At 37.2% G+C, this 27,527-nt stretch overlaps 1 long non-coding RNA gene across 1 annotated transcript; it reads left to right on the forward strand.

Moving 5' to 3' along the window:
- The first annotated feature begins 18,499 nt into the window (after nt 1–18,499).
- LOC135072394 (uncharacterized) lies at nt 18,500–19,156 on the forward strand. The gene is made up of 2 exons (XR_010257423.1): nt 18,500–18,695; nt 18,874–19,156. It is a non-coding gene; the product is annotated as an uncharacterized LOC135072394 (long non-coding RNA).
- The last annotated feature ends 8,371 nt before the right edge of the window (nt 19,157–27,527 follow it).

Raw genomic sequence — 27,527 nt, forward strand, 5'->3', positions numbered from 1 at the left:
AGTTTGCCTACCTGTAATCTTGATGAATTACTTCAGTTCTGTACTTGCTGACTGAAAAATACCGTTTTGCTAAACATGTCATCCAAGTTATTATCCTCCATAATAAAAGTTGCAAATCAAATCACTTGTTCAGTACTTAGCTTAGGCTGTTTCCAGGGCGCTTGTATACCCAAAAATAGCTAGCATACAGTCAAACTGTAAAGAGGCAAAAATCTCGCACCGCTCACAAGCCGCACCGAAAGCACCACATGTACTTGGTCCCTGAATTAAACACCCCAATAGTATTGAAAGTCATTACTTTTATCGCACATTTCAAAGAAAACTTAAACTAAATCCCCGACGCCCTCTGAAGTCTGGAGGGAGCAACATTTTGAATGTGAAAAATCGACATTTAATAGGCTGCCGGCTATTTCGCAAATGGAAGAAAATAGTGATGGGGTAAATTGTCGATAAATTAACGCTCAATTGTTTTCTATCGTTATTCTAGCCCAAAATTATTTGTTACTTTTATTTTGCTTTTGAAATAACTAACTTTTTTTAGGATTTAAATAAAAAAAAACGAGGAAACTTGGCCTGCATAACTGGGAAGTAATGATTTGTGATTAACAGTAATTTTAGCATATTCACTACCTACTGTAATAAATTGTAATTATAATATTCCTACTTTTTCGAAAGAGACATGCAAAATCTTCAATTTAATTGAATTTTATAAGAGCTAGAGCATGTAAAGTCAAATAATTGTATTGGTCTTAACGATATTACCAAACTATTACATAACTCGCCTGTCTACAGACAATATAACTTCGCTGTGATACAAAATTGAGTTGCACACAACTCGATAACTCGTTTTTGCTAACGATATCGTTAATGAAACTATCGACAACTTGGCATCACTCGAAGAAGTGTGGGGTATACTAGGGTGATGATTTACCATGACTCTTTAAATATGGGAAGAGGGGACTTGAAGATTTTTCAGCAGCTGTGATTGTTGCGTTTGGAGACGATATTTCATTGTGGGAATGCTTTCTAATGATGCTGATTGGTTTTTTTATAGTATACGGCACGTTTTGAAACATGCGTTTGGTGTTTTTTGGATGTGAATAGGTACATAAAGAATTTTATTTTTCTTTAACATGAGCAGGGTGCTGAAAATAAGTCTTCTAATTGTGCAACATTATTAAAAATATCTAAATTATTACGAACGTTATCTTATTATGTGTAATTGTTTTAAACATTTTTATGTTATTCTAATTACTTTTTTATATCTTTTTTTGTATCCTAAATCGCTTCTATGTATGTTACACTTTCTTCCTCAAGTAGAGATTTTGAAATCTAAGTTAAGGATAAAATAAGGTTCTTAGATGTAAAGCAAAAAATTCCAATAAACTTTAGAACTTCTGCAATTACTCGACGCTGGTATTTAAAAACAGGTTCCTCCCAGTCATTCCAGAGCGTTCCATAGACAAGTGACGTAGTGCTCCAGTTGCCTGAAGCCGGCTGTGACGTCTCCAGGAAGCGGCAGGAAGGCAGCCGACATTCAACCGTAGGCTGTGGCCCAAGCCAAGAGAATAGAGTTTACATTAAAAAGTTAAAAAAACCTTTCAAATTATGGTAGAGACAATTTTGTTGTGATTCCCTGTTTGCCCGATGTGGTCCAATCAACTCTTGTAAAACGCATAATGAATTTGAAGATAGGGTAGTAAAATTCACACGATGTAGGTAATAAGTTGTACTAAAAATAGGTCAACAACCTTGCTAAACAACGTGTCTTAATTTTCGAGGTAGCGCAAAGACTGGCCACTACCCATTTTTTTTTTAATTTTTACGGACAATCGTTAAGAAGTAAAATGTTGTTTTTATTTATTTGAATTTGTCTAGAACACTCATCGTCTTTTGTTTCTTACTTCGAATGTCCGTGTCTATTCAAAACTTCATGGAGTTCCCTTCAAATAAATAAAAACCATTAAGAGTTTATAAAAACGTAGGTTAGATTTATTATTTCTTAACTTGCATGGAAACCGACACCGATAAACGGATGTTCAACATAAGTATTCGAAGGTACAGGATTAAAAACAGATTATTCAAATTAATTGCCATTTCTCATCGCTTGGACGGTTTAAAAAGCAGAAGTATTACGTGCACCGCCATTTTGAGATTACCGCCGGTCTACTGTGGAAGGGACTTAATTTATTGCTCCGAAAGTGTTTGAATTGTTAATGTTTTACTCGTACTTACCAGACAGGGAACTATTTTTACGTTTTTTACCGGATTACGGAAAGGAAGTGAAGAAATACTTCGAGTTCCATCAGGTGCTTAGCGGTTGAATTGTATTGCATACGAAGCGTTAGAGAACTTAGTGGGAATTCAAATCCATTTCGCAAAGTTTTTTATTTATAAAATAGCATAAAGTGACATAAAAGTCTCAAGTCGCAAGTCTTAAAATGAAGAAAAACTGAAAGTTTTCTTTCGTTTCAGGAGATGACTGTGATATATAAGATAACTAGGACTTAAAAGATTTAAAAAAAAATTCTGATGTTTATTCGACTTATAAAAAGTACGGGAATATTTTCTTCTTCGCGTTGCAACACTTGTACGTGTATTTTTTATCACTTAAAATACTTTTGTTACTGAATAATTTTTAGGTTATTGTGCCTAAATCTTCTCAGTCTTTTATTAATGACAGTCAAACCTCTTTGGCTCATCTTGCAGATGTTCGTGCACGCTTACTTATTTGCCTAAATCTTAGACTAGGCGCAAACCTGAAACACAGGTTTTTAACCTAGCTCAGGCTACAAAAGACTATGAACCGTATATGTAAACTCTAGCATAATAAGTTCTTGTAATGCTCTTATTTTTAATGAATAAACTATTATTATTATTATGTTTGTACGCTTTGGAGCTCACGGGTCAAAAGTGGCCCGGTCCTTTATAAGGCTTGCGTGGGGATACAGATCCAACACGTAGAGGCCGTTTTATTATTATTTTTATTAATTTTTCTTTCTTATTTTTAATTTTTTCTTTTTACAATGTAATTATCAAAAAAATAAAAATACATTATAAAAACAAAAATCTTAAAAATAGTTAACCCGCTGGCAGCGGAGCAGGGCCCAAGCTACCGGTGGTCAGGGTCACAGGCTGAGGAACCTTATTATTATTATTATTATAAACCACCGATTTTTAGTTAGCCGATAGTTGTGCCCGATTTTGAATTGTATGAAGAATCGGCCAAATCAAACCGGTGTAAGATGTTTTCCTGGCGCGACAACCGTGTGTATCATAAATCATGATGGGTGGGTAATTGAGCCCCCGAAAATTGATTCTTCAGTATTGAAATGTGGGTCGCTCTTCACACACGCAAATTGACTTCAGATGGAGCATGTCTTTGGGGTCAGTAATTAGAGGTCACTTGGATGGTTTCGTTTCATCCGGTCAAAGAGGGGAATTAATTTGTATCGTCAAATATAAAACGATTATTTGTATTTTTACTAAAGGCAATTTGTGGAGTTTTTAAACTTAAGAGCCAAACCAAAGAGCGCATAAAACAGGGTTAGATGTTGTTTCATTTAACTGCTCTGTTTTTTATACAAAATGTCAGATAATTATATCAAAAGTGAACTTATATTTTATGGACAATATAAACGCCAAACCGGCGTTTTCCACGTCACGCTCATCCCCGTGGCTTCTCTCCACTACGACGATAATTCCTCCTCTTATCTCCACTCCACTTAGCTTCAGTGGAAGACTACCTCTTTTCAATACTTTGTTCAGCTCAGTAACCCTTGACTAAAGTATTAACAGTTCGTTCACAAAAGCGCTCTAGCGATTTATTGCAGCTTGGTACATTTCTACTCGTATTATTACACACGACATCGCTGCTTGGCTTTATGTAGTACTAGCTTTCCGCCCGCGGCTTCGCCCGCGTGGAATTTTGTCTGTCACAGAAAAACTTTATCGCGCGCATCCCTGTTTCGAAAATCGGGATAAAAACTATCCTATGTCCTTTCCCAGGACTCAAACTATCTCTATGCCAAATTTAATCAAAATCGGTTCAGTAGTTTAGGCGTGAAAGCCACATAGACAGATAGAGTTACTTTCGCGTTTATAATATTAGTATAGATGAAATGTCAAAGTATTTTTTATCTGTTCGCTATCCTCAAGCCCCGTACATCTCTAATTGGGCCTCCGATATTGATGGCCGACATGAAATGCGGGCTGTTGATATCGCGGCGTTAGTCTCTATTAGCCGCCATTTTTGTGCCTGACAAATACGCGATCATTGATTTATGATACCTTGGACTGAGCGAGGGTAGCTGGAACTTATCTGAGAGATAAAGGTAGGTAAGTAGGCACTTGTTTAGTGGGAGTCGTATTTTTTTTACTGGCAACAAATTACTAATGGTTTTTTTCCCAAAATTATCAGAAATTATCGGACGCAGGCCGCTACCAATCGATTAACATGGAAAACATTGGGGGAGGCCTATGTTCAGCAGTGGGCGTCCTATGGCTGAATTGATGATGATGATGATGATGATCAGAAATTATAGACAGGCATCAAGACAAGACTTGACTTAAGTCGATTTTCTATTTCCATAAATCTATCATCAAACAATTTTTAGATCTGGCAACAAAATTAAAGCTACTTGGAATTGTATTAATAAAGAAACTTGTAGAATGAGGATCAGTACTGTTGTAGAAAGTTCAATAAAACTAGTATCTACGTTAATCTTTAAGACATAAGAAAGATATATCTTTTTGAATTATCCAAATCGGACCATTACTTACGAAGATATTAAGTAATAAACATAGGCCGTTTTTGCCGCTAAAAGTCAACGTACGCAGGACCGCGTGACGTCATTATATCCGAATCGAGCGCAGCCGGCGTACTATTTGGATGGAAAATATTTTTTTCCAGCTAAACTATCCGTTTTAGAAAAAAACTTTTAATAACATTTATTCATCAGAATAAAGTAACCTATCGACCAGTAATTTTTAAAAATAAAAATTGTGAATAATAAGTATTGCTATGTCCAAAAACCACATTTTCATAGGATTCGCAATGCAATGCGGAGACGCGGTTGGGGTGAGTGTAACTTAATGATTGTTTGTATTGAACATAATAATACATAATATGATGCTAATAATACCCAGTTTCTGGCCTGGGGGGGGGATAAGTCACACCCAGCTTATAGCCTGGGGGGAGGGGCAAGCCTTACCCAGCTTCTGGCCTTGGTGGGAGGGGGGGGAGAGGCAAGTCATACTCAGTTTCTGGCCTGGGGGGGGGGGGTAAGTCATACTCAGCTTCTGGCCGAGGGGGAGTCATACCTAGCTTATGCTTATGGACTGGGGGAAGGGGCTAGCTAGCCTTACCCAGCTTCTGGCCTGGGGGGGGGGGGGTCAAGTCATAACCAGTGTCTATGGGCTGGGGGGAGGGGCTAGCCTTACCCAGATTCTGGCCTGGGGGTAGGGGGGGGGGTCAAGTTATACCCAGTTTCTGGCATTTCTGGCATGGGGGGGGGGGGGGGTGTCATACCCAGCTTCTGGCCGAAGGGGAGTCATGTCCAGCTTATGCTTATGGCCTGGGGGAGGGGCAAGCCTTACCCAGCTTTAGGCCTGGGGGGAGGGGGAGGGGTCAAGTCATACCCAGTTTCGGGCCTGGGGGGGGGGGGGGGGGGGTAAATCCTACCCAACTTCTGGCCGAGGGGGAAGTCATGCCTAGCTTATGACCTGGGGAGAGGAGGGGGGCGGGGGAGTCATACCCAGCTTCTAGGCTAAGATTAAATAGATTTCCAGGAGGGAGGGAGCAGCTATCCTTTCCTGCAGCAGCTGGCCCGCCCATGGGAACGGCGAATAGATAGGTAGGTACGTAGGTTTAACTCAGAAAAACTAAATAACAGGTAGGTATTGCGTGTACCTACATCGAAATGATCTTCATAGCACTGTCTTGTAGCCTAGGCAGAGTGTATCTGCCTCAACTATACCTTATTCTTAGAAGTAAATAAATTAATACTTATACATTTTTATATTTTACTTGGAAGAAGACAACACTTATGAACACTTTATTTGAATAAATCGCCAAATATACCACCGCGGAGACCCCAATCGCGTCTCTGCGTTCCATTGAATCGTATGAGCGTATGGATTTTTTGCGTTATTTTTCACAATTTGTATTTTTTAAAATTACCTATCTATACCTTACTTTATTCTGATGAATAAATGTCATTAGAAGTTTTTCTCTAAAACTGATAGTTTGGCTAGAAAAAAATATTTTCTATCCACGCAGTACGCCGGCAGCGTTCGGATCGGATATAATGACGTCATCGTCCCCGCGCCGGGCGGTCAGTGAACTTTTTTAGTAATTTGGCCATAACTTCGTCAATTTTTGTCGTAGAACAAAAATTTTTGGACTGTGTATTAAGGATTTCTTAGCCCTATAAATCTGCATTCACAGCTAAAAATCGAAATGATCCTCATTATATCTCGGGATGACACATTCGCATTAAAAATTGATAATAAGTATATTAAATGCAATGATAAGGTAGCAAACGCATTCGAAGGTTACTTCTCAAATGTACCAATCATAACAACAAGCAATCTTAATTCATGTTCATATCAGGCAATGTCTCTTCTCGAGGGTTGTGTTGATGTTTGCAATAGCCCATTAAAATTTAGACAAATAGACCCCATAGTTATTATAAAAACTTTCAAAGAACTAAATATAAAAAAGACAGAGGATATATGGGGCATATCAACAGACATAATAAAACCCATCATTCCTCTTATAGCTCCCCATTTAGCTCATATCTTTAATGAATGTATTAACGAAGGTCAGTTCCCTACCCTGATGAAACATAGTAAAATCATACCATTATTTAAAGCAGGAGACAAAAGTGACCCATCCAACTTTAGACCTATATCGATACTACCTGCGCTCAGTAAAATATTTGAAAAAATTATTTTCAATCAACTACTGTCTCATTTTAACTTAAATAAACTGTTTCATGAAAAACAATATGGGTTCACAAAAGGGAAAAGTACGACCGATGCAGGGGTTGCTCTTATCAAACACATTTTCGATGCTTGGCAGGAGAAAAAGGATGCTATTGGTGTATTTTGTGACTTATCGAAGGCGTTTGACTGTGTTGATCATCAAACTCTGTTATTTAAGCTAGAACATTATGGCGTATCAGGCAAGGCCTTAAGCCTATTACACTCTTACCTCTCAGACAGATTACAAAAAGTAAATATTCACGGAACTAACTCTTCGGGCGCCCCCCTAAAAATGGGAGTGCCCCAAGGCTCAATACTGGGACCATTGCTCTTTCTGATTTATATAAATGATCTACCTTTTTATTCAAAGGACCTTTGTGAGATAGTATTATTTGCTGATGACACTTCTTTAATTTTTAAAACTGACAGGCGTCAGGAAATATTTGACGACGTGAATAATGCTCTTTCCAAAGTATTAGACTGGTTTACAACTAATAATTTGCTATTAAACGCAAAAAAACTAAATGTTTAAAATTCACTATGCCTAATGTCAAACAAGTTAATACTAATATTAAAGTAAATAATGAACGCATTGAACTGATAAACTCTACTGTCTTTCTAGGTATTACCCTAGACTGTAAATTACAATGGGGCCCCCATATTGCTGCCTTGGCGGGAAGACTTAGTTCAGCTGCCTTTGCGGTGAGAAAGATCAGAAACTTGACTGATGTTGAAACAGCAAGGCTTGTATATTTTAGTTATTTTCATAGTATTATGTCTTATGGTCTTTTACTGTGGGGCTCAGCAGCAGACATAGAATCAATTTTCATTTTACAGAAAAGAGCTGTTCGGGCAATATACGGTCTTAAACCACGTGACTCGCTTAGAGAAGTTTTTAAAGAAATCAATATATTGACTGTGGCTTCGCAATACATATTTGATAACATTATGTATGTCCGTAAACATATACATTTATTTACTAAGAAAAGTGACGTCCACTCATTTAACACGAGACATAAGAATAAACTTGCTGTTCCATCATTTAGGTTGCATAAGATAGGTAATTCATTCTTGGGGAAATGTATTACCATATTTAACAAAATACCACACAACCTTGTCGAATTGCCAATAAACAAATTTAAGATACATATAAAAAATACCCTTATGTCCAAAGGGTACTACAAGGTTCGAGACTATATTGATGACAAGGATGCGTGGTCAGTTCAGTCTGCACATATTTGATGTACCTACTTAAATATTCTTACCGTTAGATAATTCCTGGCAATAAGTGGTGACTGAGTTTGTTCCGGCGTTTCTTCTCAGCACTTGCCATATGTTTGTCTCGAAGCGCTGGTAGGGCCCAAAAGATAAGGAGACATGTAAAGTGCCCCATAAGGGCTACCTTTTCTTTTTTTATTATTTTCTATTGACGTTCATAAGTGCCACTTGTGGTCTAAACTGAATAAATATTTTTTGATTTTGATTTTGATTTTGAGATGAGGTAAACTCATTTTTATGTATTTTTAAGTCTCGTAATTACAGCTGAAATATCCTCATCAAATTCTGAATTACCAGATTATAATTTCCTTGCTATTACTTTTTGTATTTTGCGTGGGAGTTGGACCCATTATCTTACCCAAACATTTCCTTGACTTATTTTAATTCAAGAGATTCATAATGTAAGTATTTTGACTTACAGTTAACAAATACTTTTATCTAAATGTTTTGTAAAAAATTCACATAAAAAACCACCTAAAAGAGCAAAATACAAATATTCTGTGAAGTAACTTCTTTCAATTATCTTTGAAAGTCATCAAAATTCCAAAAATATCCAAGCAAGTAATATCCTGCCGCATAATCTTCTCTTGGAATGCATGAGTCATTAAACCAACATCTAAGATTTCTATGCATACAAATAAGAAGCCAGGAAGAAATTTATTCATATACATTTGGCCGAGGATCCGTCGCATGAATATATCTGATCACATTTTGGTGAAATACTGTTTTTGCCAGAAAAGGTCAAAACACCCACATTGTGGGCCTTGGGCATGTATTTTTGATAGATGAGGCGTATGTCGTGTTTGCGCACAAATAGGATGTTTGCTTAAACTATATGAAGGAGGAGAGCATTTAATGAGAAAAATAAAGAACTTATGATATCGTACTGATGTGTTGTATCGTCCAAACTATGATTTCGACCAGTCTGTATCAACCTAGTCACATATTATTCACATACTAAGCTATTCAGCAAGATTTGATTGGTAAAATAACGCTTTATATTAAAAAAATAAACACCTTGGTGCCATATTCAGAATTGCTATAATTTTTTTGTGATCTTTTGGTTAGGGAGTCGATAGCTCTTACCTCAGTAGTTTTCTCTCAGTAGTAGGTTCTCAGATAGGACGATATCACACATAGTGTAAAATCGCTTTTTATATTTGGTGCTAGCCGGTTTGGTGCCATTAACACAAATAAAATTAAACCTGTAGGCCTAAGATGCGCGGTTATCACGCCATTTTATCGATTTTGCCCATACATTTTGACGTCGATAAAAGTTATTACGGCGTGCATCTTAGGCCTACAGATGGACACAAAAAGAAGACACCAATCCGTTTTAAAAAAACATAAATAAAATATGTAAGTAAGTAAGGGGGCTCATAGTACTCGTATAATTGAGCGCAAACAAAACGCTCCAACGATGTAAAGTAAACGATCTATATCCTAAACTACAAACAGTCTACAGTCCACACCTATCACTCAACGTCAGCCCAAATTAACACATTACAACGCAATGGCCACCGAATATAAAAACGTAAACACTCGGTTTAATCACGGAATACTACAATTAAGGTTGTTACATTAATTCAGAGGGGCTACAATAGTAGTAGGGGACACTCAAACGTTATCTAAACGAACTGTTTTAGTTTAATAGATCAGTCAATTTGTTATCACACACTACCATCTGGTTAGGTTGAAAAAGAACTAGCTAACTTTACTGTATAGACAAGTCTTAGTGATAGCTCTTTATAAAAAGCTCTATTTGCTGAAAGAAATGACTTTTGCGACTTTTTGATATATTTTTTTTCAAATGTATCCATCAAAAATGTCTTAATTATGCACCCTTTAAAACATTATCACGCGATGCCATTGCAAAAAGTCAAGTAAGTCAATTCTATTGCAAAAAAAATATTAGCAGAAAATTTCGCCTAGTCACAACACAAAATCCGAGATGCCTTCATTACAAACAGAATTAGTAATAGGTAGTGGATAATTTTCAGTGATCAAGTAAAGGCACAAGTGCACTAAAAATTTAATTTAAAGTTACAAGTAACGAGGTGTATTTTTAAATGACTTTTTTATAATAAACTAACTAATCTAAAAATTACATCTTATGATTCTTTATACGGAGTAAAAGTATGTAATAAACAGCGATCAGTAGCCCTAAATAACCTCAGTTAAAACGATAACCACCTGCTAATGTTGCGTTTATTAATCGTAAATTAACTTTAACAACTCAATGTTTATAGATCGAGGTGCATCGTGGCGTTTACGCGTTATCTTATAATTTACAACAGCTAAAAGCTGTAATTGAGTTATAATAACGATAAGGGTACCATAACATTACTTATCTACGCTTTTATAGATTTTAGGGTAATAAAACTGGATATTATAATAATAAATAAAAAAGTCCGCTCCCACTCTTCCCGTGGATGTTGTAAAAGGCGACTAAGAGACTAATAATTTATTTTTTTAAATTAAAAAATAATAATATTAGCAATTTGTATTGCACAAATTACTAATAGACCCGTTAGCGCCTCGTGTTAAGCTGAATAAGCCCACTCGTAGCTCACCACAATAGTCGAGCGGCGGTGGGATTCGAACCCACGTTCCTCGGATCTCGAGTCGGCCACTCCGACCACTTCACCGTTGGGCTATCGTGGCTATAAATTGATGGGGACGTCACGTGTCCTTATCCCGTCTGGTCAGCATGGGAAGTATGAGCGAAATCCTTCATTTGCTTCTGGTAAATATTATAAAAGAGAGCCATGATAAGGCAGTGGAGACTAAATTACCTAATGATGACGATGATTGCAAAAATCAGTCAAAAACGTCGTAAAGCGAGCGAGTATAGTCTTCTTTAAATTTCTTTCATTCCGCAATAAATATGCTTCTCTATAATTTGCAAAACCCCTAAAAATGTAACGCAATAACAACATCCATGTTGATATAATTACACGTTTTCAACATAAGTCCCTAACAGGATTCGAACCTCTAACAACAAACTAATTATTATTAAGGGCGTTATATTATAATAGTCCAGTAAAGTAACCACTATGGGCCCAGGCAGCCGTCAAAGCTTTTCTTACTTTTTGCTCCAAATATTGCCCTTAATCGACTCTTTGCCTTATAGCCCTAAAAGGAAAACACAAGGAGGTTTGTTTGTCCATGAAGCTCGAGATAAAAGCTCCTGCCTGTTTGAGCTTGCATCTAACGAGCTTTGATGAGCACTCCACCGCGTCTGTGTGCTTTATTTATCGCTGAGATTTCGTGGATAACGTGGTATTATTCGGGGCTAGTTCTGATACAAAACTTATAAGTAATACTTAAGTGTATGTATATTTTTAATAATTATAATATTGCATAACTTACTAATTATATGTATTTCATGTTGCATAATAAGAACTTACATAATCATAAAATAAAATGCCTCCAACTTTATGCCTAGGCGCAGACCACCGATTTTTAGTTGGCTGATAGTTGAGTCGGACTGCTAATCAGTATGGAAAATGGAGATGGATGAAAGTGCGCACATTACACTGATTTGCTATCGGCCGATTCTTAATACATACAAAATAAAATCGGGCCCAACTATCGGCCAACTAAAAATCGATGGTCTGCGCCTAGGCTAATTTAATCACATTGGCATTCATATATTTTACATTCTTTTTCTTGACAGACGCTATCAATATCATAAACTCTATGAAGAAAAGTTGGGATTGTCCCAATGCTTGGCTTGCTGTGCATTTGTCTTGTAATTGGTGCCGTTTTGCAACGATAATGTATCTGCTCTAAAATCTACACGAATAAAAACTGATAAGTTCCCATCAGTAGACCAAAATCAAATACAAAACAAATAGCTACTTGCTATTCCATTACAAGGTCTTTGAACCCGCTACAAACAGGAGCCGTCCGTCCGTCGGCCACTAAACGTCAAACACAGCTGCGCCCGCGCTCCTATTGAAATCTAACACTTCACGCAAGTGTAAATAAATCACACAATAATTAACTTTTTTTAAAAATAAAACCGACTTCAAATGCGTGAACACAAAAAAAAACTAAAAATTAAAAATATTGCGTATAAAAAAGTTCATCCCCAATTTTCCACCCTTGGGGGTGAAATATTTTCTTCAAATTCGCATGAAACCACCCTTTTGATAATACCTATTCAACAAAAAAATAATCGTTCAAATTGATTTCTAATCGGCGGAGATATTGCGTATAAAAAAGTTCATCCCCAATTTTCCACCCTTGGGGGTTGTTTTTTCTATTATTAAATTTAAATGGGACCACCCTTGAGGTATTACCTATACGCCGAAAAAAGATTTTTTCAAATCGGTTCATAATTGGCGGAGTTATCGCGTAACAAACATAGAAAAAAAAAAAAAAACATACGGGTCGAATTGAGAACCTCCTCCTTTTTTTTGAAGTCGGTTGAAAAGTGCTACAATACTTCGATCAAAAGAACTGCAGTAATGAGACGCGAACTAAAGTATTGTTAGAGGAATGCAAAAGTCATAGCACGGCTACAGTGTTAACTAGATAACTATCCATTTCCGTTTTTGCTCTCGCTCTCATCAAATGGTGATTCTTTGCGATAGAACGAGACGACATGACCGGCAATGGGTAGTTAACACTGTTGCCAATTGCCAATATTACTTGCATAAAGTATATTTTTCTCAGCGATTACATATACACTGATTCTATAGGTTTAACGCTTAACTCAGTGAGATGTATGAGAGCGGCACGAGAGGGTGTTTTTGTAACTTCAAACATCAGTAAGACTTCAGATCTCCTTCAGATTTATAAATGCTCTGTCACGTCATAAATTATGTCAATGTTACCCCTCCAATGGCGCTCCCATACCTCTGGCACCGACTGAGTTCAGCGCTTTTTTTTTTATTGTCTCATAAAAGTTACATCGATTTTACTTAATACTAATCTGCCAAACTGCTTAACAGTTTGTCGGCAGTCGTTCTCGTGCTAACTGTTTAAGTGTAACTTATTGTATGTATTAACTAAGTAATAATACACTCATGCAAAATTGGTTCCTAAAGTCGCCGGCACATCAGACCAGACACTTCCAGTGTCTAGCCTGGTGCGCCGGTCGCCTGCACTTACTTTTTAAAAACTAATATTACATTATAATATATCTAATAGTCTAGTTATAGTATCAGGGACATAAAGTTAGGTAATATTTTTTTAACTTGTACTTAAGGTGATTTCTCGAAAGTATATCGTTAAACAAGTCTTGCTCCAATTCGTTATGTATTGTAGGTATAATCCATTGTCTAGTTCTAGACCTAGTTACCAGAGTTCTCATGTTATTTTGTAACCCAGTCGACATAAGCAGATTAAAAAGATTATTCTTCTTATCGTGTCAACAACAAACCTACACAGTGTCAGCCCAAAACTTCGCTACAAGAGTGGCGTTGTCAGCAGCATTCATTAAATCCTCCTGCGTGCAGTTGCTTGGGCACTCAGGGCACGACATCATGTGCTTCATCGACTGGGGAACAAAACCACACCTGCACTCCATGTTTGAGCCATCGAAGAATCCCCACCTGACCAGATTACTTATCCTTACTACGGCCAACCTGCGTCCGAAGTATATCAATTAAAAACATAACCCTCCTTCTGGCACAGTCGGGTAAAAAGATTTAGAGTAGGCGCACACCGTTGATTTTTCGTCGGCCGATAGTTTAGTCGGGCTGTTGATCAGTATGGGCATGTATGAGAGTGCGCACACTACGCCGATTCGATTTGGCCGATTCTTCATTCAATTTGAAATCGGGCACAACTATCGGCCAACTAAAAATCAACGGTGTGCGCCTACTCTTATAAAGAAGCTTTTCACCGAACGCAAAAGATACAAATCAAATTTCCCCATCTAATAACAAGAAACAAAATAAAAAAGTACAAAACGGGAATATTAATCCTAAAATGGAATACAAGGGAGGGTATGAAAACAAATGTATAGGACAATTTGATTATTACAATGAAATAGTGCAGCAAAAAACGAGCTTTGTTCTCGTCGCCATGCAATATTCTAATAAAGTAATTTCTGCTCTATTATGGAGCTGGTTTATTATTCATCTCGCTATCTGCTTTCAGGGTTGTCACTGTTTAAAGTTGTTTTAATCTTCCAATCTATTTTCAGTAGTAATACCATAGTAGGTAGCCCCCTTAATCACCTCTAAAATTGTAACCCAATCATGGTCTTTGTCCTCCTGTAAAAACAAAAAAAAATTTTTTTCACCATAGAACGCCTTCGGGGAAAGAGTTGATGCTCTTATTCGGAGGTTCTGGGATCGATTCCCAGACGATCCAAAGATAGTGTAAAATCAATTATCTTCATTTTTCGTTGCCTTTACGTACAACCTAAAGGTGTCTACTGCTGAAGAAAGGTTCCAGAACGACGGCATTCCACCAGGTCGTCGGCGCACCGAGTGCGGTGCCGTTTCTAGATTCACTATTATAATAAACTAGCAGCCGCCCGCGACTTCGTACGCGTCGATCCCGTTTTCCCCCCTTAGGGGTTGAATTTAGCAATATCCCGTCTTAGTGAGCACCTACGTTCTCAAAGGAACCCCCATGCAAAATTTGAGACTCCTAGCCCTTGTAGTTTCTGAGATTTCGTGATGAGTGAGTTAGTCAATCAGGGACCTTTCGCTTTTATGTAGAGATACTAGCGGCCGCCCGCGACTTCGTACGCGTGGATTCCGTTTTACCCCCTTAGGGGTAGAGTTTCGTAAAATCCTTTCTTAGCGGATGGCTACGTCACAAAATCTATCTGCATGCCAAATTTTAGCCCGATCCGTCCAGTGGTTTGGGCTGTGCGTTGATAGATCACTATGTCAGTCAGTCAGTCACCTTTGAGTTATTATATTTAGATAGATTGTATAATAACTAAGTGTAGATAACCCTGGCCAAATCAAACGTGACGTCGCAAGTCGATTGTCTAATACTAATATTCAGCTGATACTCCAAGGATTGTATTGGATTTGCGTCGCCTTAACAGTGACGTTGTTAACTAACCTAATTATTAGCGATGACAGTGCTGTAGAACTGTGATTGTATTGCAAATTATTGAAATACAGTTTATTTCCCTTCTTATTTAATGATTTACTGATGATATTGTCTTTTAAGAAAGAATAATTTAAATTAGATTTTCCGACCTATAAAAATGTCTTTGGACTTCATTCTATTACTAAATGCATAATTTTAGAGGAAAATGGTTTATTTATACGAGTAATATTGTACTTATTCATAAAGCGTACGTTTTCTATAAACTAGCCCATTGGATACAGAAGATGAAAAAGAAAACTAGCGTTGACCTTTTAAACAACTTTCCTGCCCAGTGACTCGGATATTATGATCAATTAATTTGTCTCTACTTTATTATGAACAGATGGGTTAATGGGGCACAAAAGAAACAGAAGAAGAGAAACAAGTGACAGAAAGAAAGCAGTGACAGCTAAAGTTCCTTGAAAAGTTTCACTTGGGGCTTTTTGTCGGGAAAACAATCCTTAAAATAATTTTTGAACACTAAATCCTTAAAAGCAATGCTACCTAATAATGGCCAATTATAATTAAGACCCAAATTCTAACCCCTGGTTTCTACATTGAGATTTATAGTTTGAGCCTGCTAAAAATCTCAATTTAGAACGACATCAAGTCGACGCTCAAAGTTTCATACTCAAGCGTGGATATGTGTCCGTGTTTCATATTTCTATTGTTCAGTTGATATTTTCTTAGTGAAGAGCCCACAATATTCTGACTTGTGGAACTGTAGGTATTTTGATTGATAGCTTAAGTTTGATTTCATAATACATACCTAAGTAACGTTCACATTGCCCAAACTCAAAGGCAATCGCTCCCAAACCCAACATACAGTATTTACGAGCCCAGTTAATTGTGGGGGCTCGCATGAATCAAATTAACAATAGCTGCAGAAAGCGGTGAAGACATAAATTTTACAGCCGTGTGTATTGTGTGCAGATTATACGTTTCAGTATATGGGAAACCAGAACCGATTTAGTTTGTAACTTAATAGTGTGCTGGAGCTTTCATTTAAGTAAATAGTACTAGTGCATATAAAATCCGTGACATAGTGAGTTCAATTAATAGTTCGTATAGGATTTTCCTCATTGAATGCGATCTGATACATACCGCAAACCCTATTTAGTTCTTAATTAGGAAGCCTTTGTGACATTAAGCTTTATCATTGTAAAGTTTTAAGTATCCTTTTATGTAGAAGTTGCGTGTAATAAACTTTCATCTCATCATCATCATCATCATCTCAGCCATAGGACGTCCACTGCTGAACATAGGCCTCCCCCAATGCTTTCCATGCTGCCCGGTTGGAAGCGGCCTGCGTCCAGCGCCTCCCTGCTACCTTTATGATGTCGTCGGTCCACCTTGTGGGTGGACGCCCCACGCTGCGTTTTCCGGTCACTCCAGAACCTTGCTGCCCCATCGGCCGTCAGTTCTGCATACTATGTGCCCTGCCCATCTCATAATTAATTTTAAACTTTCGCGTTGCATAATTGAATTTTCATCACATGTTTGCACCAGGTAAAAGATTTTCTTTCTTCTTTTAAGTCATAATTTCATATTTTATCAAACGGCAACCCTGGCAACGCCATGAGAACGTGACGTGCCAAGTCAGCGACAAAAGCTAACCATATTCTGGCTGGAAAGAAAAATGTCTACAACTAAGATGGCGACTGGATAAGAACAAGTGAACACCAGGATAGACTTGTGCTGCGTTTAGAGAAACTCTATGAATAAAAATAAAAGGTTTAACTTAAAAATCACCCTTATTACATACAACAACTTTACAGTTATCCTACTAATATAAATTTGTGAAAGTTTGTGTGGATGTCTGGATGTTAACTTGTTTGTTACTCTTTCACGCAAAAACTACTGAACGGATTTAAATGAAACTTAACAGTATTATTGTTTACAAATTTTATTACCCAGCATAACATATTAGGCTATAATTTATGACGATCTGTGACAAACTAAATTTCAAGCGGGTGAAGCCGCGGGCAAAAGCTAGTTCTATTATATTTTGTCACTGTCTGTCGCAGCAATATACCATTTGATGATAGAAAATTGCAATCAAAGGTATGGTATGGTAGTGGTGATACTTCTATGGTAAAAAGTCAAGGTCTGGTTAAAGACCGTGTATGCAGTCCAAACAAAAAAAGAAAGGAACGAGGTTCCTATTTAGCCTCAACGATAATTACGAAGTACGAAGTTTAAAATAAAAAAGTTCCAATTTTTTTCCTTTGTCACCGCCATAACTCTTCGCGCTCTTCAAGTAGCACCTCCATAATTTATAGTAAATACAGCGTAAAGTTCACGTGGACAGATATAGGGGGCGTCGGTGCATCCTACGGAACCGACACGGTTGCGTGCCTCGGAAAACAATGTCGCGTCGAAAATTTTTCGTTGTTATTATCCTTTGGAAATTTTTGGGATTAAGATATTGCTAAGCTTTTAAGCTATTGAGTAGAATAGTTGCTTGCTGTGTTATAAGGCATAAGTGAGATAGTGTACAGTGTTAATAAGTCACTGTTGTGGAAATATTGGTAATTTTCCTATAGTGCGACGTAATTTCATTGAATTTAAGCGCAATTTACAAATATCTTAGAATTCTCCAAATAAGTCCTTTGAAAAACGATTCATTTGTTTTGATAAAGAAAATACAATTCCAAATTTAAATATAAACGTTTTCCTGCACCACATTATTTAAAAAAAAAACAAAAGTAAAACGTTCTTAATTCAAAATGTAAACTTTTTAAATTGTTTGCCCCACCGGTCATCGAGTGACGTCATTAAGTTGTGTAATCAGCTGCAACGAGTTATTATTGTAAAACGCTACGTCCGGCCCAAATGCATTTTAATTTCCGAATTGATATTGACGTGCATTGTTTTATTACTCACTCCGTTCGCCTGTCAAATTAAGCAAATTATTTTACAATTAAGCCGAATCGTGAATTGGAATCATTTTGTTATTATCGATGTAGGGCCAAATGTATTTTAGGCGGTGCACAATGCACATAATTTATTATCCGGATGGTGATCACACCGATTATGTAGTGTTAATACTGTTATTATGCTTTTAAGTCCAGTCAATAGTCAGTCAGTCGACATCGAACATCGCAAACGCGCATGTATCATCGATTTTTTACATGGTAGTTAGGTTCCTTGAGAGAAGTATTGGCTCTGTGCACGATTACAGCGCCAACTAGCGTCCACAACTTTGTGGGCTCTGTCACATTGACATTTAGGTCGTCTATTTGTGAAAAAATATCGAAATGAAAAAATAACAAATATTTTCGACTAATAAATTGTTGTGATACCACGATTTGGGTGGAAAAAAGGTTTTGAAATCATTTTGGTCATTCAAATCAAATGAGGTAAGTCCAAAAAGTGTGTTTAATTTTAATTGTGTCAGGGTTTGTTTACTTCATTTATAGTTGTAGTTTTACAGTAACACGAAAAGAAAAAGCTACTTTAACGGTTTCATTATAATATAACAGTAAATATATTTAAATGTTCCTGTATCGCTAGTAATAAATTAAATATCGTTTTCAGATCGAAATGAGTATTGTTTTGAAGACCGGGTTTGTGAGTGTTACAATATCAAATTCCAACCACAAACCGTATTTAAAGGAAAGTTGTTGGTATTGGCTGGACAAGTCCGAGATGTAGAAGAATTAAGAACAAAACAAGGGCAGAGTTCAATAATTCACGCTCTCATCATAAGGCAAACATCTGTGCACAACAACTACTGTGACTCATTTTTGTACTACCACGTTGTATAGTCTAGTTATTTCCAAATTGTAAACGGCTATTAAACCAGCCCTATCGAAATACAGTCCACTCTTTTATTTAAGTTCCCAGTAGGACCCTTTTCATGCGATTAATGAATGATATTAAAATGTATTAAGTAGAATCGCTTTGTCATTGACAGATACATCTGATGACAGAGCTTACATTATTTCTACTTTTGACCACCATGAGCGCTGCGATAGATTATGTTACCCCCACCTAGTACTTCGCACCCAGCGAATACCTACACTACAATGGTGCTCGAAAAACTGGGCAATTTTGGCACTGTACAAACTGTACATTACATTACTGTACTGTACTGTATTTACAAAAAAAAAGTATTTAAGTATGTTTATATCCGTTGTCTAGTACCTACAAGCTTTGCTTAGTTTGGGACTAGAAGCGCAGTGTAAAATGTCCAAGGATATTTATTTATTTACATTATACAAATACAATCGTCGCCATCTTACTAATGGTAATGCGTGACACTAGAAGGAGGTTGTCTCTATTTTTTGGCGTTTTTATTCACTTTCTTTTTTCTTCAAAATTGATTAATAGCTGAAGCGTGGAAAATGTAGAAACGAACAGAAATTGAATATTTTAATACAGCTTTTTACAGCTAAATTTATGATTTCTTATTTTGATAGTTTTATTGTAGGTGCATTAAATTACTCGGGTATATTACCAAACTCTTTTCTCATTTCGCGAACACTCAAAAGGTCAGCAGTAATCGAAATCTCAACGAAAAGCTTCGATTAATTTTCTCCACGCATCTTATTTAGATAGGGTCTAGATAGTACAAAATCACATCAGACTATACATTTTTATTGCAAATTCACCCTTATTACAACCACACAAGAAGCTAGTGTCACGCTTGACGTGCTCTGTACAAATCACGGCACAAAACGTTGGCATTCTTCTTTCACATGCAAATGGCTGTATTAAATTTGCAATTTGAGCCAGATAAGGGAGGCTCAAGGTGGGAACGAACGAACATCGAGGCAGTTAACGTGTTAATCGGTTGCTACGTCTATTGGGATGTCATGTTAATCGAAATTGACTTTTTGTTGTGTCTGTTTACACGTATTTCGAAGTGACAAGCCTATGTAAGATGGCGGCGGTAATTTATTATTTCCACCTTAAAAAATGTAGGTCAGATATTTTTAAGAAACAGCAAATTCTAAATCAGGTTAAGCCTAGGCGCAGACCACCGATTTTTAGTCGGCCGATAGTTGGGCCCGATCGTAATTTGTGTGAAGAATCAATAGGTGTATGTGCGCACTTTCATACATCTCCATATTGACCCAACTATCGACCAATTAAAAGTCGGTGGTCTGCGCTTAGCCTAAGCCTCGATTTCGTTTCATTGTCTTGGATTTAAAATTCTAGGTCTGAGGTTTTAACGATACACCGTAAACGACGTGCCAGGTTTTCTATTAATATTGATATCTTTCAACTTTATTAATAAAGTTAAACCTTTTGTAACTTAAACCACACAAATAGTTGGCGGTATGTGAGACTTCAAAACCCTTAGACAATGGCGTCTACCCCTCGTCTCACTAAATGCCACCACCATAGCTTTGTATGTTTTGGAACGCATAATTTAGTTCCTTATCGCTAGCGACTATACTAGTATAGTAAACTTAAGCAATATCCGAAATGAAAATATTTACTAAGTTTTTTCAATACTTTCTATTCGCCTGAATTATATTTGTTTAAACGATTCCTCTTTACTCATATTTCAAAAACTATTATCTGCTCCTTGAATTCCATAGAAATGATCGTATCTCTTACTTATTTTACTTCATCATCATCATTTCAGCTATAGGATGTCCACTGCTGATCATAGGCCTCTCCCAATGATTGCCATGTTGATGGTAAATTTCCATTGTTTGGTCAAACTTCGTTGTTATAAAATTGGTAACTTTTTTTCGTTTTTTAAGTGCTTGTCTTAAAAAAAAGCTTGAGAATTTATATTTAATTGAACAAATCAACCACGTTCAAGGAAAACGTAGCCTCTGGGGTGGTCTAGTTAAGGTTACAGTAGTCCGATGTCTTCACTAGCCGAGCGACGCCGCGGGGCGCGATGGTGGGGACTTAGCGGGATCTCTTAATTTATAGCATCGCATTTTTTCGCGGTCCGAGCCATAAGCGAGCTGTTAACGTGAGGTTTACGATACGATACGATACGATAGTGCCGACCCAGCCAGGACGAGGCCTGTCCCGGTCAAACCGGTATACCAGGGGGCACGATTTTAAGGAAAGACACGCTCTGGGATGGGAGAGGACGGCCGACTAGCCGCTGCGTCTTTTAAACCGCAACCGGTCGACCACAACCAAGTAGATATGCATCCTGAGCCTGGTCTAGGAAAATAGGTAAAGACGGGTTATCGTTGATAGGACTGAGCGTTGATGCGATGAGATGGGCAGTCTGGCCTTTGATGAGATGGCTTTGGCTGTTCTTGGTTCTTGTACTGCTGCTACTCGTTGTTCTCTTGACGTCTGTGGTACTGCGTTTTTGTCGGGCGGTCTGGCCTTTGATGAGATGACTTCGGCTGTTCTTGGTTCTTGTACTGCTGCTACTCGTTGTTCTCTTGACGTCTGTGGTACTGCGTTTTTGTCGGGCGGTCTGGCCTTTGATGAGATGACTTTGGCTGTTCTTGGTTCTTGTACGTTTTTGTCGTCTCTGTATCTTCCAGATTAAATATTTCTTCAACTTCTTTTCTTAATATCGTTGGACGGACTAAACGGGTGATGCGTGCGATGAGATGGGCGGTCTGATCTTTGGTAAGGGATATAGCTTGTTTTTCTTGGTTCTAATACAACTATGAAGCAAGTCCAATATACTACTATTGGATTCTCCCGATTTTATCGTCTTATTTTCTTCCAGGTAAAATATTTCTTGTATTTCTTTTCTTTTCTTTAGGACTGAGTATTGGTGCGATGAAATGGGCGGTCTGGCTTTTGGTGAAGCGGCTTGGTTATTCTTAGTTCTTGTACTGCTACAAGACTAGCTTAATTGTTTTTCCAATTTTATCGTCTTATGTTCCATGTCAAATATTTCCCGTACTTCTTTTCTTGATGTCGTTGATTGAATGAGCGTTGCTGCGATAAGGCGGGCGGTCTGGCCTTTAGTGAGGTGTCTTGTTTTTTGTACTGCTGCTAGACTAGCTTCATTGTTCTCCTGAGGTCTGTCGGTATGTGTAAGGTAGGTACTGGGTTTTGACGTCTATTTTGTTTACATCTTCCGGGTCAAATATTTCTTATGCTTCATTTCTTATTTCTTTTTGTCTTAATTGAGTTCACTCTCTTCTATTTCTTGGGTAGTAGATGTTTAAATTTATTCACAATCTTCGAATAACTTGATTCTCTTGTTTTTTACTAATTAATCCATCGATAACTGTGGTTTTGGATTTTTGTCATCTTCTTCGTAGTCTGTTTTGCCTGGGTCGAATATTTCTTATGTTGCTTGATTTTTTTTTGTTATTGTCTCATGCTAAATAGATCTTCTCTCTTCGTTTATTTGATTTGTTTGCACTTATGACTTTTCTGTTGATATAATATGCGTTTGTGGGTTTTTGTTGTCTTTTGATATTGTTTCTTCAATATCTAATGTTACTTGTGCTACTTTTCCTATTTCTTTTTATGGTGGATTGATTTAGGACTTTCTGCGGTAAGCGGACGGCGGGGCTCTAAAACGGTTTTAGGAGCGTGTGCATATTTTCCTAAGATTAAACGGCTCGATTTGGTGTAATCTATATGATTTCTTTTTAGTTCAATGATCTTATGCAGTGTGTTTGTTACATTTGGCTTCTTATCCATTGTTTCCATCAGGTTTTCATTTCTTCACTGTGGATGTGACGTAGCAATCATATTAGATTCACCTGTTTGAAATCCGTTTACCGACAAGGTTGTTTGCAGAGCTTATTGAGCTGTATATGTTCACCTTAAATTGCTTGCAGTCTAAAGTTTCTTATTGGAATACGTAGCTTTTGTAATCAGTTTGAATATTTTGCGGTTCCTATGGGATTTCGTCATTAAATGGTCAATGGTGAGATTTGTTTCCAGTTTCTAGATGTTCTTGCATTTAAATGAGTTTTTCAGGCGGGGTGTCACTCTTCTGTCTTTGATGAAGACCCTTAATGCAAAATTCCTTGACCTTCTCAGTGCATTGGAGTCTCTTAAAACTGTACTACGCTTTGGTTACTATTTCAATTTTCCGATTCCGATACCTGCTGATGTTCTGTTGGTGGTGTTTCTCTGCGCATTTGTAAATAAGGCAGTAATCCTGATTCTTATAGGCTCAAGCTTTCTTTGATGGTTCCAGGTAAGTAAGTACCTACTCTAAGTTTTTGAGTGGTGATTCACTTGTTTCATCCGCTACTATGTATTCTCTTGTTAAAATATGTATATAAGATCTTGTCTGGCTGTTTTTGGATCAAGATACATAGGTTCATTGATTTGGTTAGCTCTATCTTAAAGTAGATATCTTCCATCGCCAGGTATTTTGAAAGTGTATTCCTTAGTTTTTTAGCTGTGGAAAGGGACTTATAACTAGAGGGTTAGTGAATTAGTATGACTACGGTGGTAGTTAGATTTTGTATTGTCAAAGCGTCAAATTTAATGTCTTTTGTTTTAGTTTTGTTAGTGATGGCACCTTTTTTAAATGGGTTGTTCTTTTGAATGGTTTACGACATGCAGCTGTGACTATTAGTTTTTTTTGCCAAGCAAAGGATCTCTGTTGTTTCAGTTTTTTTTTTGTGTATTTCGTGGCAACTGTGTTTAGTGTCCATCTAATAATATTAGTGCAATATTGAAGTTAAGTTTTATTGCTTTTGGAAACTTTTTATGGTGACCAGATGTTAACCTTTCTTGGGTATGCGCTTTGAAATTTTGTGCAATTGTCTTTTATAGAATGTGTTGGTGAAAGTTTTGTAGGGATCTTTCTTTGTTATCAATATTATTATTTATACCTACTATAATGACATGCAGGAAGTAGAATACATGTAGAATCTGTATGTATCAAAATTGTTAATAAAAAAGTACAGTTTATGTTAGAGTTTATAGACCAAAAGTTAGAGTTTTCATTTGACAAACTATACGATCTATGTTGCATATTTTTAAAATGAAAATACTAGATCATAGAATTATGCGTTCGCTTTGGTGCTTTTGGCAAGATAATTGACACCAAATATTTATAAGGAAAGAAAAATAAGGAAAGATCTCACCGGGTTTCGTCGAGCTTAGGCGCTGTGCTGGTCACTGTGTACTCGATGCGTTTTTCTCACCTACAGTTTTTCTCATTAAAAAATTGACCTATAACCACTAATTTTTACACAGCTGACTATGTTAATAGATAATCGCGACTATGATTTCGGGTAATTCTCACTGTAACATTTGGGTTTCACCGTCGCGTCGGCGTCAAACGCCATAGGGCTTGTAAGTGCCTTTTTAGGGTCGGACCGTCTGGAGCGCACGTGTTGCGCACGTCCACTCCCGAAGGCTGCCCAAAACGAACTTTTTTCGCGAGCTGTTAACGTGAGGTTTATTTATTTATTACTTAACTGTGGTAGTAGCTTAGGTAGATAAACTTTATACCAGACCAGCGGCTGCCCGGGATTCGTACGCGTGGATCCCGTTTTACCCCCTTAGGGATGGAGTTTCGTAAAATCGGTTCTTAGTGCGGATATCTTCACCCTATAAGGAGCCTACCTGCCCAAGTTTGTAGGTGTTATAGTTTCTGAGATTTCGTGATAAGTGAGTATGAAATTAAGCTAAGCTAATATCTGGTAAAACACGCTCTTATGTCTTACCGAAAATTTTTGACATGAAAGGGTTAAAGAAACTTTCATCCTAAAAGTTCAAACTTAAATGGTCCTATTTCAGTTAGCTTCACATTGCTGTTCAACATTTTTTTTATACTTGCTTATGCTTAATGAATTGTTTTTTTTTTATTATTATTTATGATTCAAGTACCCAATGTCTTATGGTCTGGTGATCTCAAACACGGTAATACTATCTATACAGTAGGTATTCCAACTCGGCCATATTTTTGAAATAAATGTCATCAGCCCCGCGGTACGTCACGGTATGACAACATGCGATAGGGCTGCTCACCTACAGTACCCATTTTAATTACATCTGTCTACTTAGAATTTCTATCTACATAGTTTTGTAATAGTAATTTTATTTTTTTATTTAGACAAACAAAATACTTTGTGAATGGAATAGGATAAAAATGCGTGTTGTTTTGTAATTAGTAGATTTAATTTTAAAAAAAAATATACCAAAATAATTTTGAATCTACTAATTATAATGAGTACATAATGACCTGTTACTTTAATTTCGGGCGGGCGAAGTCGTGGGCAAAGCTGGTTTTAAACAATATAATTTTCATTTCTAATCAAACTGACTGAAAATGACCATTTCTGACAGTTAATGACTAGTTTTTGACAAATTTGACCGTTTAATACGGTCAGTCAAATTCAATCACCTTAGTCATTTTCAACACTAGGCCATCGACGTCCTTTCGGCACATTCGCGACACCCCTGACTTTTGGATCTCGACCGTGTCCCGAGATTTGAAATTCGAAGGAAAGCTCGCGTTTCGTCGGTTTATATGAAGTTACAATACTGTATGATATTATTACCGTGTCTCAAACTACCAAATACCAGTAAATATTGTCTTGCTAGTAAATATCGCTTCCTCTTATAGCTCAGAGCCTCATCACAAAGTTATCTTCGGACTCGTAGTGGGTGAAATAATCTGATTTGTCCATTCCCGGTCGCGCCGGTAACAAATGACCCGGGTTCGATTACCGGATTACTTTTTGTTCTTGTATCGTCATTATTGCTTTAGTTCGATTGGTGAACGATATTTTATTATTTTTGTGATATATTTTTATACAAACCTAAACCTTTATGTAACGCATTACTATGAGGTCTCACAGTGCCCGTGGACGCACAGGGTCACACACGAACCAATCATAGAGCTCTATTCAACGCTGTGCGTTCGATTTGCAGCTTCACTTATGCAAGCATTGTTTGTGAATACGGGCGTAAGGGCCATAGCAGACATCATGTTACTTTTAGCACCTCTGATTTGTCGATTTTGCGACTGTTTCGATACAGCATCGCAATTTTGCGATTTCATGCGTTCGGTACGTTTGTGTATCTAACCCCCGTACTTATTCATAAACGATGCTTGCTTCAGCAAAGTAGCAAATCTGACGCACAGCGTTGAATAGAGCTCTGTGATTGGTTTGTGTGTCACCCTGTGCGTCCACTTGTACTGTGAGACCTGACAGTATGTTTGTGAATACGGGCATAATTTCAGTAATCAATTTTTTTTTAGTCCAGATCATCATTTTGATAAGTGTCAAATAATAATGATTAGGTAGGCCTAATATAATTTAAGTTAAGAAATTGTCCAAAAATATCTGTCTCCATCACTAAAAAGTTTAAACTCAAACATAACTTCATTTCTTTAAACAAATAAAAAAGCGCTAAACAGTTCTCAACCCCCTAATTAGGGTTGTCTCACACGTCTTTTTCAGCCGAAAAATCTTCCGCCGACAATTAACAAAAACGCCCCCTATCTCTATAAGCAGATCCGTCCGGATGTATCGCAAATCCGGGGCATTTGTAACGCCCGGATTATCGGGTGCCCCGGGCAAAAACGAACCGGCTCCTTAGGGATGGAGAGATATTATGTTTATTTTCGAAACAAAGATTTGTATAAGCTGTTTTTTTGTCGATGAATGGCAGTTTAATTAAAAGTGGCATGATGAAATGTTTTGCGAATGAAGACTTGTAAGAGTCTCCATTATTTAATTTTAAGACAAGATGCATGGTTCTATTAAATTGCGAGTTATTGACGGATATTGATAACTGTCAGTAACAACACACCATAAGTGATGAGAAAAATTATAAATAAGGTACTACTGATACAAAAAAAAAAAAAAACAGAAAAAATATTCAGTTACCAAAAAAATAAAAACTCTGGCGTCAATGCCCGTTTTCACCATCAATCCCTAATTTTTAAGTGACCCCTATTGTAACACATAACAGGAATTTTGTTTTCTTTCATTGGGGTCACTTAAAAATTAGGGATTGATGGTGAAAATGGGCATAAGAGTCATATTCAGAATTTACATACAGCCTTTTTTGTATTTTTCTACAAGTTAGAATTATTGTCATATTTTTCTTCAAGTTCACCAATATCTCAGTGCAGCTGTGGTCTGAGTGGTAAACCTAGCAAGCGAAAGGTCATAGGTTCAAATCCCAAAGGCAGTATTTTCACAAGTGCAATATCGACAACAGCACGCCCCTACGCTGGAGACACCCATCGGTGGGCATAAATTCCGACAATGATTCATGACACTGAAAGTTTTTTGCTTGCCCAATTAATGGCGGAC

Source organism: Ostrinia nubilalis, chromosome 6 (assembly GCF_963855985.1).
Source record: "Ostrinia nubilalis chromosome 6, ilOstNubi1.1, whole genome shotgun sequence".
Taxonomy (NCBI): domain Eukaryota; kingdom Metazoa; phylum Arthropoda; class Insecta; order Lepidoptera; family Crambidae; genus Ostrinia; species Ostrinia nubilalis.